The following is a 15,600-nucleotide window of genomic DNA, read 5'->3' as shown; positions in this document are numbered from 1 at the left end:
GCCTGCTCTTTGTTGCGATGGGCTTGCAACCTGGCACGAGATTCTGGAATAGGGAGGGTGTGGTAATCCTAAGCGTTGAGAGGCTACATGTGGAGCGCGTTGGGCAATTTAGAGGCTGCGGGTCTCCCACTGAAAGCGGAGGGAGTGGCCCACCGTACTGCAGGGTTACACTCTTCAAGTGGACCATAAAATCTAGTCCTAGGAGTATTGGCGCGCAAAGATGCGGTAACACAAGGAGCTTGAAGTTCTCGTAGACTGTGTCCTGCACTATCAGATTGACCACGCAACTCCCTAGCACGGTGACAGGCCGGGACCTTGACGCCATCAAAATTGTCTGCTTGACAGCCCGAATCTGGAGACCACACCGCTTCACGGTGTCTGGATGAATGAAGCTCTCTGTGCTCCCGCTGTCAAACAGACAATAAATCGGGCGTTTGTTCACCTGTATGTCCATCATGGACTTGTCGAGTCTGTGAGGCTTGGCCTGGTCCAGGATGATCGACGCCACCGTTGGTTAATGGGCGCAACTGCAGGCAGCTGAGATGGTTGATGAGGACCCCTGCTGGTCATTCGCGGACGGTGCCGACCAACATGGCAAAATTTCATTAATCATCTGATTTACACCCATTATCCCTTAGCGCTCCACAATTTAATATCTTCCTCCCTGTATCTACGAAAAATTGGAAGACTGTGGCAAGACTTCTATTATTTTCACCCCAGCCTGCTTTAATAATCTGGAACGCAAGCCATTAGGAGCAGGCAATTTATCCACTGTAAGCACAATCATCTTTTTCCAGTACATTATGCCTATCAATTTTTACCCCATCCATTCCTCTGCCATCTTCACTTCTACCAATAGTTTAGTTCTTTTATTTTATTGGATTCCAACCACCCTTATTTCGGATACAAGTGTGTCTGGGCCCGAATGACTGCATGAGGGCCACATGTTTGAAGTTGCATTTTCTCAGATTTAGTGTTTAACAAAGCTCTTCTTGCTTTAATTCAACAAAATCTTGTTTAGTTGGCTCCTTATTGCTTACAACTTAAATAATTAAATAGATTCTGATTTGGAAAAGTAATATCCCCATGAAAAAGAAACTTAAACGTTTGTTATGATCAACCGATGAGATTAAATAGAAGGGAGCCAGTTCATGCCTTGTTGCCAGGTCATAACGTGGATACAAGGTCCACGTGATTCACATTACTTTGAAGGTAGGGGCTTAGAGAGGGGAAGGGTTTCTAAGATTGTCCTGAAAACTCAGACAAGGTTAGTCTGCCAGGGTTACAGGTAAAGAAAGAGGGCAGATAGAGATCGAATGCTTCGCTGGTTCACCATACAGAAATGTAGGTGAGATTTCATGCTTGGATTGGATAGGTGAAATTCATAAGGAGTTAATAAGAAGCTGGAGGATTTGCCTAGCTTTAGCTGGAGGGAGAACATACATTGTGAAAGTCAGTTCTGGAGTTAAAGGTTTCTAGGCTGGAAAAAGAAATAAAACTTCGCAACCAAGAATCCTTTTGTACTGGCTCTGAGAGAATTGAATATCTACATAAATTATTGTTTCTAATTTCAAGCTTTAAACAAGTGTCCATTACTGTATCATAACACATCATGAAAACATCTAAACAAACTTATGATATAAATTTAAAATTTATGGATAATTCAAGTCAATGGTTCTGGTATTGGAAGTAAAATTAACATTTGCAGGAAATATAGAACTATGGTATTCATTACACAGCCCTTGACTACTTCTATTCTGTACTTGTCTTTCCTGTGGTCCACTTGTCTCCCTCCTGTTTGTCTCACTTCCCACTTACTGCCTCCCCGCTGCTTGCCCCTTTTCCTGCTCACTGATCCTGCTGCTCCACATCTCTACACCCTTGCAGCCTCTGACCCTCCTGTTCACTGCTTCCGTCCCACTCTCTAACTGTCCTGCTTACTGCCTGCCTCCTGCTTGCTAACCCCCTCACTTGCTGACCGTCCTGCTCAACAACCCTCCCACTCACTGACCCTCTTGCTCACCATCTCTCTCCCACTCTCACCACCTCTTCCCTACTTGCTAACTCTCCAGCTCACTGCCTTTCTCCTGTTGACCCTCAATTTGTCATCTCTCTCCTGCTCCTTGACCCTTGCTGTTGCCACAGCTCTCATGCTCAACTTTTTCCTTCCCAGTCCTTCTGCATAACACTTCCCTCGCTCGCTTCCTTTCTCCTGCTGTCTCTCTAATGAACCTTAGTTCACATCGAATGTTTGAGAGAGAGAAGTGGTGATCAAGAGGGAGGGTTGGCGATTCAGAGAGAGAAACAACAAGTGGATGGTCGCACATGGCCGATGGCGCCAAAACCTGTGGCCCCTGCAGGTCGCACGTGTCTTGCGACTCCGTCGTTCAGATTGGCGACGTCCTGGAATCGCACGTGGCAGAAGACCTTGAAGATGCAGAAGACAAGGAGGCCGGCTCCGGGGAGTCACACGCCGCACTGCTGGTCTTGGATGAAAGTTTGGATGGGCATACCTTGGAATAGTGCCCCTTCTTGCCGCAGGCGGAGCACAACACTGCTTTAGCTGGACATCGCTGCCGAGGGTGTTTCACCCCCCCACAGAAGTAACACCACGGGCCGCCTGGAGCTGCTGCCGTCGTCAGGTCCGAGGCTGGGAACGCAATCGCGCAGTTTTTCGGTCCCTCTGAATGAAGTGGGGTCAGTGACTGCCCCTGCCACGCTGTCTCCACGTGGTCGTCAGGGTACATCGCCAGACTTTTGGAGGCCGTTTCTAGAGCGTCAACTAACTCTATGGATTTAGTGAGGTCGAGGTTACCTTGCTCCAACAGCCGAAGGCGGATGTACGACGAGCCGATTCCCGCCACGAACGCATCTCGAGCGAGGTCGGCCATGTACTGGTCTGCCGACACTGACTTGCAGTTGCAGGCTCTGGCTAGCTGCTGAAGCTCGCACGCGTACTGTTCCGTCGTTTCGTCGGGCTGCCGCCGTCGAGTGGCTAGAAGGTATCGAGCATGCATCTCATTCGGCTGTTTGTTGTATCGCTTCTTGAGAAGCTCGAGGGCCCCTTTGTAGTCGGTGGCCGCACGGATCGCTAGGTATACAGCGTCGCTTACCCTCGCGTGGAGGACCCGGAGTCTGTCGGCGTCGTTGTTGACCGCTGTGGAGGCGTCGAGGTAATCTTGGAAACACTTCAGCCAGTGGTCGAAAGTGTTCGATGCGCCCGCCGCACGTGGGTCCAACGTAAGCCGTTCGGGTTTAAGCATTTGCTTCATGATTTCTTTGTCGTTTTTTTTTCACAAAAAAAAGAATTTATTTGTTGTCAATAAAATTGATGCGCGATATAACACATGAGAGGCGTGATGTACTCGGGAAATAAAGGCTTTTATTGCCAACAATAACAGAGCTACCATATACAGTACACGATCCCAGACTAAAGGGTCACCAGGCAGAGCAGTGACCTTTATACCTCTCCCAGGAGGCGGAGCCGACTGGGGTGTACCATAACAACTATATTAGCAGGTAGAACAGCCCAACCCTAACCCCAACAGTAACATATATACAGACTCATAGTACTGGCCAGACCATGGCTCAGCACTACCTAGTGGGAACCAACAATGGTTCACCACAGCCACTTAAAGGCAATTATCACTGAGCCCACTTGGTAAATGGTGAGGCAGGGAATCTTCTGCATGCCTCCTGATCGCTGCCCAGCAAATCCTGTCAGGTTTGCAAGTGGCATCCCAGAGAGAGAGGGCATGAGGAATAGGGCATGAGGGATTTGGCATTGGGATGGGAGGTGCCTGCTGTGAGGCACCCGCTCCCACATTTGCATCTAATTCCTCCTTTGACAGAGATCCACATGACTTGTATCCAGGGATCCAGTGATGATCCCTAGTGAAGGCCTCAATGCGTTTCCAGCAGCAGTTACTGCTCCTGGTTGCTTTCAGGTGTGGGATTTACTCCTTATTGTGGAATTTGTTCTGTGAGAGACCCGCGATGCTGTCCACTTAGGTGCTTGAAACCATTGAGTGCCTCTTGGAAAGGTGACATAGGTTTCTCATCGATTCTTCTACTGATCAGCTGACCCTATGTCACCAAACTAAATTCCACCCATTATTTTACTGTTTTTTCAATTGCCTTCAAAGAATCATCTGATTTGCACTGAGGTTCACTTTTAATTGTTACACTTTTGTGTTCAATAGGTGTAATTGAATTATCACAAAGAGAATGTTGCTTTGATATGCACAATGCTATCTCAATTATATCTATCATGTATATTCTATCAATGTTAAAACAGTTCTAACAGTTTTACTCCAAGTTTCATCTCACATTAATCTAGTATTTAAAAAGTATGTAAAGCGTAAGTTCCTGATTTTAATTGTTGAAAGATGAACTTTTTGGAAGCAATGCTTTTCTTCTCCAGAAGGAAAGTGAAATTGAAATAAAGATCAGCTATTCCTTCTGATCATACTCTTCCGGTGATTGTGGTGGATGTGAAGGGAGGATTAAGGATGTTTTTTTAGCAGATTATCTGATTTTTTTTTAACCAAACAGGGGGGTGGCACCAAGGGGACCAGGTAGTTGGGAGGATTATAAAGGGAAGCAGAAATGTTTTCAATTGAGGGACATTACTGAAATCTTTTAAATTGTTATTAATTTCAGATGCTGTCGAAGAAATAGGAACAGACTCCAATGATATTGTTAGCAAAATCATGGGAATTAACAAATATCTGGGTAAGAAAATTGCTGGCTTAAAATAGTTGTAATTCATAAATATGTTTAGATGTTTTCATGATGTGTTATACAGTAATGGACACTTGTTTGAAGCTTGAGGATAGAAACAATAAATTATTACACTGATGAGGAACTATACATTTTAAATATGTAGTTGGATTTAATGCAGCTTATCATGGCAGAAAACATTGTGGCTAGGCTCACTTAATCATAGGAATGGCTTGTGTCAGTGTCCAGTGGCAGTAACCCTCCCCGATTAAATTGTAGGGCAGAAGGGGCTGACGAGGGATTCTTGGTCGGCAAAATTTCATTAATCATCTGATTTACACCCATTATCCCTTAGCGCTCCACAATTTAATATCTTCCTCCCTGTATCTACGAAAAATTGGAAGACTGTGGCAAGACTTCTATTATTTTCACCCCAGCCTGCTTTAATAATCTGGAACGCAAGCCATTAGGAGCAGGCAATTTATCCACTGTAAGCACAATCATCTTTTTCCAGTACATTATGCCTATCAATTTTTACCCCATCCATTCCTCTGCCATCTTCACTTCTACCAATAGTTTAGTTCTTTTATTTTATTGGATTCCAACCACCCTTATTTCGGATACAAGTGTGTCTGGGCCCGAATGACTGCATGAGGGCCACATGTTTGAAGTTGCATTTTCTCAGATTTAGTGTTTAACAAAGCTCTTCTTGCTTTAATTCAACAAAATCTTGTTTAGTTGGCTCCTTATTGCTTACAACTTAAATAATTAAATAGATTCTGATTTGGAAAAGTAATATCCCCATGAAAAAGAAACTTAAACGTTTGTTATGATCAACCGATGAGATTAAATAGAAGGGAGCCAGTTCATGCCTTGTTGCCAGGTCATAACGTGGATACAAGGTCCACGTGATTCACATTACTTTGAAGGTAGGGGCTTAGAGAGGGGAAGGGTTTCTAAGATTGTCCTGAAAACTCAGACAAGGTTAGTCTGCCAGGGTTACAGGTAAAGAAAGAGGGCAGATAGAGATCGAATGCTTCGCTGGTTCACCATACAGAAATGTAGGTGAGATTTCATGCTTGGATTGGATAGGTGAAATTCATAAGGAGTTAATAAGAAGCTGGAGGATTTGCCTAGCTTTAGCTGGAGGGAGAACATACATTGTGAAAGTCAGTTCTGGAGTTAAAGGTTTCTAGGCTGGAAAAAGAAATAAAACTTCGCAACCAAGAATCCTTTTGTACTGGCTCTGAGAGAATTGAATATCTACATAAATTATTGTTTCTAATTTCAAGCTTTAAACAAGTGTCCATTACTGTATCATAACACATCATGAAAACATCTAAACAAACTTATGATATAAATTTAAAATTTATGGATAATTCAAGTCAATGGTTCTGGTATTGGAAGTAAAATTAACATTTGCAGGAAATATAGAACTATGGTATTCATTACACAGCCCTTGACTACTTCTATTCTGTACTTGTCTTTCCTGTGGTCCACTTGTCTCCCTCCTGTTTGTCTCACTTCCCACTTACTGCCTCCCCGCTGCTTGCCCCTTTTCCTGCTCACTGATCCTGCTGCTCCACATCTCTACACCCTTGCAGCCTCTGACCCTCCTGTTCACTGCTTCCGTCCCACTCTCTAACTGTCCTGCTTACTGCCTGCCTCCTGCTTGCTAACCCCCTCACTTGCTGACCGTCCTGCTCAACAACCCTCCCACTCACTGACCCTCTTGCTCACCATCTCTCTCCCACTCTCACCACCTCTTCCCTACTTGCTAACTCTCCAGCTCACTGCCTTTCTCCTGTTGACCCTCAATTTGTCATCTCTCTCCTGCTCCTTGACCCTTGCTGTTGCCACAGCTCTCATGCTCAACTTTTTCCTTCCCAGTCCTTCTGCATAACACTTCCCTCGCTCGCTTCCTTTCTCCTGCTGTCTCTCTAATGAACCTTAGTTCACATCGAATGTTTGAGAGAGAGAAGTGGTGATCAAGAGGGAGGGTTGGCGATTCAGAGAGAGAAACAACAAGTGGATGGATCAGCAAGTGGGAGTGAGATGGTGAGCGGCTGGATTAGGGAGGGAAGTGGCAAGTGGGAGTGGTGGGCAGTAGGACATAGGTAAAAAAAATTACTACGGTGTAAGTTATTAAACACATTAGAAACTGCACTTGATGTATTGTGTAAGTTACTGATTTGTTTAATTTTTAAAATTATTATTTGATTTCCCTACCAAGTTAACCTTTTGAAGAAATAAATCGAAATGACTATAATATTTTTCTGAACTGACTTGCAGCCTGATTTAAAATTTTCCAATATTCCAATTTGCCCTGTTTTTTTTCAGTGAATACCACTAAAAATAACTTGTAGTGTATGTTTCTATACTACTGGTGAAGGTTTCAAATGCAGTTTAATATTTTAATTACATGGCTAAACGATACTGGCTCTCACCGTACTGATTAGGATAATAATTAAATACGAATACAAAAATAGGCAATTATTTCATATAAAATCTTAACTTGAGCCTCCTTTTCCAAATAGTAATGTTTTAACAGTGTTGTATATGCCTTACTTGATGTTTTTATTTTCCCTCTTTATAGTAAATACCAATGCCTCAGAACAGATTCTTGGTGGAGATTATCGAGAGCATCATGATACAATTTGTTCTGGCAGTCACCAGAGTTGTTTATGGCCTTCCTCAAATAAGAATATTCATGTACCCTATATTTTCAAATCAAATTTTAGTGAGTTTATTGTTAATATTCTTATAGTATATTAAGATTATTGATTTTACAGCTAACTAAACTTTAAGCATTATGGATGAAAGTAGATTTAAAACTGTTTTTTCTAGTACTTGAATGTTAAAAATACACAGAACTTTAGAACATCTGTTAGTACTTGATAACATTGTCATCAATTAAGAAATGATCCAAGAATAAGTGTCATGCCAAATGGCTTATGGAAAGCCTTAGAGGTGGTATTCCATAAGAACATAAGAAATAGGAGCAGGAGTAGGCCATCTAGCCCCTCGAGCCTGCCCCGCCATTCAATAAGATCATGGCTGATCTGAAGTGGATCAGTTCCACTTACCCGCCTGATCCCCATAACCCTTAATTCTCTTACCGATCAGGAATCCATCTATCCGTGATTTAAACATATTCAACGAGGTAGCCTCCACCACTTCATTGGGCAGAGAATTCCAGAGATTCACCACCCTCTGAGAGAAGAAGTTCCTCCTCAACTCTGTCCTAAACTGACCCCCCTTTATTTTGAGGCTGTGCCCTCTAGTTCTAGTTTCCTTTCTAAGTGGAAAGAATCTCTCCACCTCTACCCTATCCAGCCCCTTCATTATCTTATATGTCTCTATAAGATCCCCCCTCAACCTTCTAAATTCCAACGAATACAAACCCAATCTGCTCAGTCTCTCCTCATAATCAACACCCCTCATCTCTGGTATCAACCTGGTGAACTTTCTCTGCACTCCCTCCAAGGCCAATATATCCTTCCGCAAATAAGGGGACCAATACTGCACACAGTATTCCAGCTGCGGCCTCACCAATGCCCTGTACAGATGCAGCAAGACATCTCTGCTTTTATATTCTATCCCCCTTGCGATATAGGCCAACATCCCATTTGCCTTCTTGATCACCTGTTGCACCTGCAGACTGGGTTTTTGCGTCTCATGCACAAGGACCCCCAGGTCTCTCTGCACAGCAGCATGTTGTAATTTCTTTCCATTTAGATAATAATCCAATTTGCTCTCATTTCTTCCAAAGTGAATAACCTCGCATTTGTTAACGTTATACTCCATCTGCCAGATCCTTGCCCACTCACTCAGCCTGTCCAAATCTCTCCGAAACGTCTATGCCAGAGTAAACTTGGTAATTGGTAAGAAATTGTCTGAAGTTTAGGAAGCAAGTGATATTTGTTAGACTTAAAAGGTAGGAGAAATCCTGAGTGCACAGTCTAGGAATTGGTTTAAGATGATCATCAAGAGGAACATTTGAATCTATAGAAACAACCAATCAGATTTATCATGTTCTGCCTATTCTGCTTGGAGTTTAGAAGAATGAGAGGTGATCTAATTAACATAGAACATAGAACATAGAAAGCCACAGCACAAACAGGCCCTTCGGCCCACAAGTTGCGCCGATCACATTCCCACCTCTAGGCCTATCTATAGCCCTCAATCCCATTAAATCCCATGTACTCATCCAGAAGTCTCTTAAAAGACCCCAACGAGTTTGCCTCCACCACCACCGACGTCAGCCGATTCCACTCACCCACCACCCTCTGAGTGAAAAACTTACCCCTGACATCCCCCCTGTACCTACCCCCCAGCACCTTAAACCTGTGTCCTCTCGTAGCAACCATTTCAGCCCTTGGAAATAGCCTCTGAGAGTCCACCCTATCCAGACCCCTCAACATCTTGTAAACCTCTATCAGGTCACCTCTCATCCTTCGTCTCTCCAGGGAGAAGAGACCAAGCTCCCTCAACCTATCCTCATAAGGCATGCCCCCCAATCCAGGCAACATCCTTGTAAATCTCCTCTGCACCCTTTCAATGGCTTCAACATCTTTCCTGTAATGAGGTGACCAGAACTGCGCGCAGTACTCCAAGTGGGGTCTAACCAGGGTCCTATAAAGCTGCAGCATTATCTCCCGACTCCTAAACTCAATCCCTCGATTAATGAAGGCTAGTACGCCATACGCCTTCTTGACCGCATCCTCCACCTGCGAGGCCGATTTAAGAGTCCTATGGACCCGGACCCCAAGGTCCTTCTGATCCTCTACACTGCTAAGAATGGTACCCTTCATTTTATACTGCTGCTCCATCCCATTGGATCTGCCAAAATGGATCACTACACACTTATCCGGGTTGAAGTCCATCTGCCACTTCTCCGCCCAGTCTTGCATTCTATCTATGTCTCGCTGCAACTTCTGACATCCCTCCAAACTATCCACAACACCACCTACCTTGGTGTCGTCAGCAAACTTACCAACCCATCCCTCCACTTCCTCATCCAGGTCATTTATGAAAATGACAAACAGCAAGGGTCCCAGAACAGATCCCTGGGGCACTCCACTGGTCACTGACCTCCATGCAGAGAAAGACCCCTCCACAGCCACTCTCTGCCTTCTGCAGGCAAGCCAGTTCTGGATCCACAAGGCAACAGCCCCTTGGATCCCATGCCCTCTCACTTTCTCAAGAAGTCTTGCATGGGGGACCTTATCGAACGCTTTGCTGAAGTCCATATAGACCACATCCACCGCTCTTCCTTCGTCAATGTGCTTGGTCACATTTTCAAAGAACTCAACCAGGCTCGTAAGGCACGACCTGCCCCTGACAAAGCCGTGCTGACTACTTTTGATCATACTAAACTTCTCTAGATGATCATAAATCCTGTCTCTCAGGATCCTCTCCATCAACTTACCAACCACTGAGGTTAGACTCACCGGTCGGTAATTTCCCGGGCTGTCCCTGTTCCCTTTCTTGAATATAGGGACCACATCCGCAATCCTCCAATCCTCCGGAACCTCTCCCGTCTCCATCGACGATGCAAAGATCATCGCCAAAGGCTCCGCAATCTCCTCCCTCGCCTCCCACAGTAACCTGGGGTACATCCCATCCGGTCCCGGCGACTTACCAACCTTGATGCCATTCAATAGTTCCAACACATCCTCTTTCTTTATGTCCACATGCTCGATCCTTTCTGTCCTCCGCAATCCAGCAGTACAACCACCCAGATCCCTTTCCACCGTGAATACCGAGGTAAAGTATTCATTAAGCAGCTCCGCCATTTCTAACGGTTCCGCACAAACTTTTCCCCCTTCACCTTTTAAGGGTCCTATGCCTTCACATCTCATCCTTTTACTCTTGACATATTTGTAGAAAGCCTTGGGATTCTCCTTAATCTTACCCGCCAAGGTCTTCTCATGACCCCTTCTCGCTCTCCTAATTTCCTTCTTAAGCTCCTTCTTAAGCTAATTGTAGCATATAAAATTCTGAGGGAGCTTGACACAGTAGATGCTGAGAGGACGTTTTCTATTGTGGATTCTGGAACTAGTTGGCACAATTTAAAATTAAAGTATCTCCTATTTAAGACAAATGAGAAATTTCTTCTCTCAGAGGGTTGTTAGTCTTTGGAATTCTCTTCCACAGAGAACAATTGAGGCTGAATCACTGAATATCTTCAAGGTTGGGTTAGACAGATTTTTAACTGGCAAGGAAGATCAGGGTTATTGCGGGACAGGTAAGAATGAACCATAATATTTTTGCATAGCAGAGCAGGCTTGATGGGCCAAATGGCTTACTCCTGCTCCTATTTCTTCTGATCTTTTGATTTGGACAAAATCACCCAGAATATTTGCAGTAATGAAAACCTTAGTAGAAAAATGAGTGTGATTTGGCCCCAACCGAAGTAGGTTGCATAAAGGTAGTAGGTGGAGCTGAGTGCAGTGAGGCTACATGTTTAGATACAGGAATTCTTCTTATTCAATGTTAAACAAGTTTACTGCTAGAGACAGCTAGCTGCAGTTTTATGCAATGAGGGAAGAGTTGTTGCGTGGTTTAAAAGTAATAGGATAGTGATGGTTTAAAAGACAATAGGATAGTGATGGTTTAAAAGACAATAGGATAGTGATAGCCTTTTTCCTCTGATGGAGAAATCCAGCACGAGGGGGCATGGCTTTAAATTGAGGGGGGGTAGTTATAGAACCGATGTCAGGGGTAGGTTCTTTACCCAGAGGGTGGTGAGGGATTGGAATGCCCTGCCAGCATCAGTAGTAAATGCGCCTAGTTTGGGGGCGTTTAAGAGATCCGTAGATAGGTTCATGGACGAAAAGAAATTGGTTTAGGTTGGAGGGTCACAGTTTTTTTTTTTAACTGGTCGGTGCAACATCGTGGGCCGAAGGGCCTGTTCTGCGCTGTAATGTTCTATGTTCTATGTTCTAATGGTTCACAACAGAGAACTGGAGTCAGTGAGGATCCAAGTAGGAGAGCCAAAGACAGTGAGATCTGAGAGGTGAAGCCTGGAGGCATTACTTACATGTGCAGGTAGATGATTAGTGAGTTTAAGTTTTCACCTTTGTAAACTGGGCAGCAGTTTAAACTGGTACTAGGGAGATCCAAGTATTAAACTAAGTTTCTATTGTGACCATTTAAACTCCATAATAAATCTATGGATAGTCTGTGACTGATATTATAAACTTGAAATCTAGTTAATTAAATGTTATCAAAATAAAGATAACAGGGCAAGTGAGGTGTTGTAGCTGTAGAATCATACAGTAATCTTTGAGCATTCCACTCTCTGATTTTATTCACCCAATGTGAATTTATTCACAGCTAGTACTCCAAAGATTACTACTTTTCTGTTCCTGCTTTTTCATTTAGTCCTTAGCTGCTTATCATAGAAACCCTACAGTACAGAAGGAGGCCATTCGGCCCATCGAGTCTGCACCGACCACAATCCCACCCAGGCCCTACCCCCACATATTTACCCGCTAATCCCTCTAACTACACATCTCAGGGACAATTTTTTTTTTAACCTGGCCAATCAACCTAACCCGCACATCTTTGGACTGTGGGAGGAAACCGGAGCACCCGGAGGAAACCCACGCAGACACGAGGAGAATGTGCAAACTCCACACAGACAGTGACCCGAGCCGGGAATCGAACCCGGGACCCTGGAGCTGTGAAGCAGCAGTGCTAACCACTATGGAACATAAGCTCAGAGTTGATGAGCTGGAGTCCAAGCTTCAGACATTGCAATGCACCAAGGAAGGGGCAAGTTACCTGGACAGGAGGCAGTCACACCCCTTAGGCTTCAGATTTGTTCTGTGGTCAGGGGTAATGTGTGACTGTGAGAAGCAGATATGGTCATCTGGAAGCTAGGAATAGAGGAACCTCAGTCCTTGCAATGGTTCATCAGAATATATTCAATGTTCTCAAAGCTTGTGTGGACAAGAGCAGGGACTGCAGGTCAATGAGCAAACTGACCATAGCACCATGGTGTGGGAAGGGGGCCATTCAAATGGGGAGGGCAAAAGGAATATAATTGTAATTGGAGTTGGGGGGAATGGACATTGCTCTCTGTAGCTAAGAGCGGGAATCCTGTGGACTTTTATGCCAACCTGGTTATGGTTAAGGATATCTCAGGGCTGGCTTGGAACTCCAGTTTGTGATTGTCCACAAACTACATATGTTAAGATAATTTCAGATACAAGCAAGATGTCCAAGGCTAAGAATGGGGCTCTGCTGAGGGAGTATGAGCAGCTATGGACTAAATGAAAAAGGAGAAACAGAAAACTAGTAATCTCTGGAGTACTAGCTGTGAATAAATTCACATTGGGTGAATAAAATCATAAAGTGGAATGCTCAAAGATTGATGTGGGAAAAATAGGTTTCAATTCAATTTGTGGGCACTGACACAAGTACTGGGGAAATAAAGTCCTGTACCGTTGGGATGGTCTTCCCTTGAACCACGCTGGGATCAGTGCGCATAATATAACTAGGGCTGTTGAGAGGGCTTTAAATGAAATAGTGAGAGAGTAGGGATTCACTTGAGGGGAGATTTGAAAAGTTAAAGAAAGAAAAAAGCAATAATGCAGTTTTGCAATCGGGTAATGATAACCATGGTGTGCCAGAACATGTAAACATAAGAGTATACCAACAAATGTGATCAGAGTAGAGAAAACTGATATAAAGACAAGTAAAGACTGTCTTTATCTGAATTTATGCAGGATTTATAACAAAATGGATGAATCTGTAGCAATACATAAGTATGTTCTGATAGACAATTCAGAGCAACGGTTGTGAAGGGACTACAGCTAGGACCTGAATATTTATGGGCATTTTATATTTTAGAAGGACAGCAGTAAAGGAAAAGGAGATGGATGAGATTTTTGCTGTAGTGAGAAATTATCTTACTTCTGAGGATCAAAATCTTGAATCAATTTGGGTGGAGTTAAGAAAAGCAAGAGAAAAAAATCACTGGTGGGAGTTTTATAGGTCCCTGATAGTAGATACACTGTATGATGGAGTAAATTAAGAAATAATTGAGGCTTGTAACTAAGGTACTTCAGTAATCCTTGGAGGTTTTAATCTTCACACAATTTAGATGAATCAAGTTGCAAAGGTAGCATGGAAGATGAGGTCATGGTGTTTATTTTAGAAAAAACACATTCTGGAACCAATCAGGGAACATTAGACATGGTAATGAAAGTAATAATGGATGTAAAGAGACAGGAATAATTAGTCATAGCAATATACAGCACAGAAACAAGCCCTTCGCCTTAACTTGTCCATGTCAACCAAGTTTCCTAAACTGAACCAGTCCCCTTTGCCTGCATTTAGCCCATATCCCTCTAAACCTTTCCTGTCCATGTACCTGTCTAAATGTCTTTTAAATGTTGCCTGCCTCTACAACCTGCTCTGGCAATTCATTCCATTTCCACACCACCTTCTATGGAAAATGTTGCCCCGCCAGGTCCCTTTTAAATAATTATCCTCTCATCTTAAACCTATACCCTCTAGTTTTTGACTCCCCTACCCTGGGGAAAAGACCTTGGCTATTCACTTTATCTATGCCCCTCATGATTTTATAAACGTCAATAAGGTCACCTCTCATCCTCCTACACTCCAAGGTAAAAAGCCCCAGCCTCTCCTTATAATTCAAACCTTCCAGTTCCAGTAACATCCTTGTAAATCCTTTCTAGTTTAATTATATCCTTCGTATAGCAGGGTGACCAGAATTGTATGCAGCTTTCCAAATATGGCCTTACCAATGTCTTGTACAGTTGAAACAGAATGGGCGGTATTTTACCATTTTTAGTGCTGGGCGGGCGTGTAACTGGGAGAGTTTGAATAAACTGAAGGTCGATAAGTCCCCTGGGCCTGATGAAATATATTCTAGGATTCTTTGGGAGGCAAGGGATGAGATTGCAGAGCCTTTGGCTTTGATCTTTGGGTCCTCACTGTCCACGGGGATGGTGCCAGAGGACTGGAGAATGGCGAATGTTGTTCCTTTGTTTAAGAAAGGGAATATAAATGACCCTGGTAATTATAGACCGGTTAGTCTTACTTCGGTGGTTGGTAAATTGATGGAAAAGGTCCTTAGGGATGGGATTTACGACCATTTAGAAAGATGCGGATTAATCCGGGATAGTCAGCACGGATTCGTGAAGGGCAAGTCGTGCCTCATAAATTTGATAGAATTTTTTGAGGAAGTAACTAAGTGTGTTGATGAAGGTAGGGCAGTTGATGTCATGTACATGGATTTTAGTAAGGCGTTTGATAAGGTCCCCCATGGTCGGCTTATGATGAAAGTGAGGAGGTGTGGGATAGAGGGAAAGTTGGCCGATTGGATAGGTAACTGGCTGTCTGATCGAAGAGGGTGGTGGTGGATGGAAAATTTTCGGATTGGAGGCAGGTTGCTAGCGGAGTGCCACAGGGATCAGTGCTTGGTCCTCTGCTCTTTGTGATTTTTATTAATGACTTAGAGGAGGGGGCTGAAGGGTGGAACAGTAAATTTGTTGATGACACCAAGATTGGTGGAGTAGTGGATGAGGTGGAGGGCTGTTGTAGGCTGCAAAGAGACATAGATAGGATGCAAAGCTGGGCTGAAAAATGGCAAATGGAGTTTAACCCTGATAAATGTGAGGTGATTCATTTTGGTAGGACTAATTTAAATGTGGATTACAGGGTCAAAGGTAGGGTTCTGAAGACTGTGGAGGAACAGAGAGATCTTGGGGTCAATATCCACAGATCTCTAAAGGTTGCCACTCAAGTGGATAGAGCTGTGAAGAAGGCCTATAGTGTGTTAGCTTTTATTAACAGGGGGTTGGAGTTTAAGAGCCGTGGGGTTATGCTGCAACTGTACAG

Source organism: Mustelus asterias, chromosome 9 (assembly GCF_964213995.1).
Source record: "Mustelus asterias chromosome 9, sMusAst1.hap1.1, whole genome shotgun sequence".
NCBI classification, from domain to species: Eukaryota; Metazoa; Chordata; class Chondrichthyes; order Carcharhiniformes; family Triakidae; genus Mustelus; species Mustelus asterias.
Note: the sequence above shows the minus strand (reverse complement) of the source record.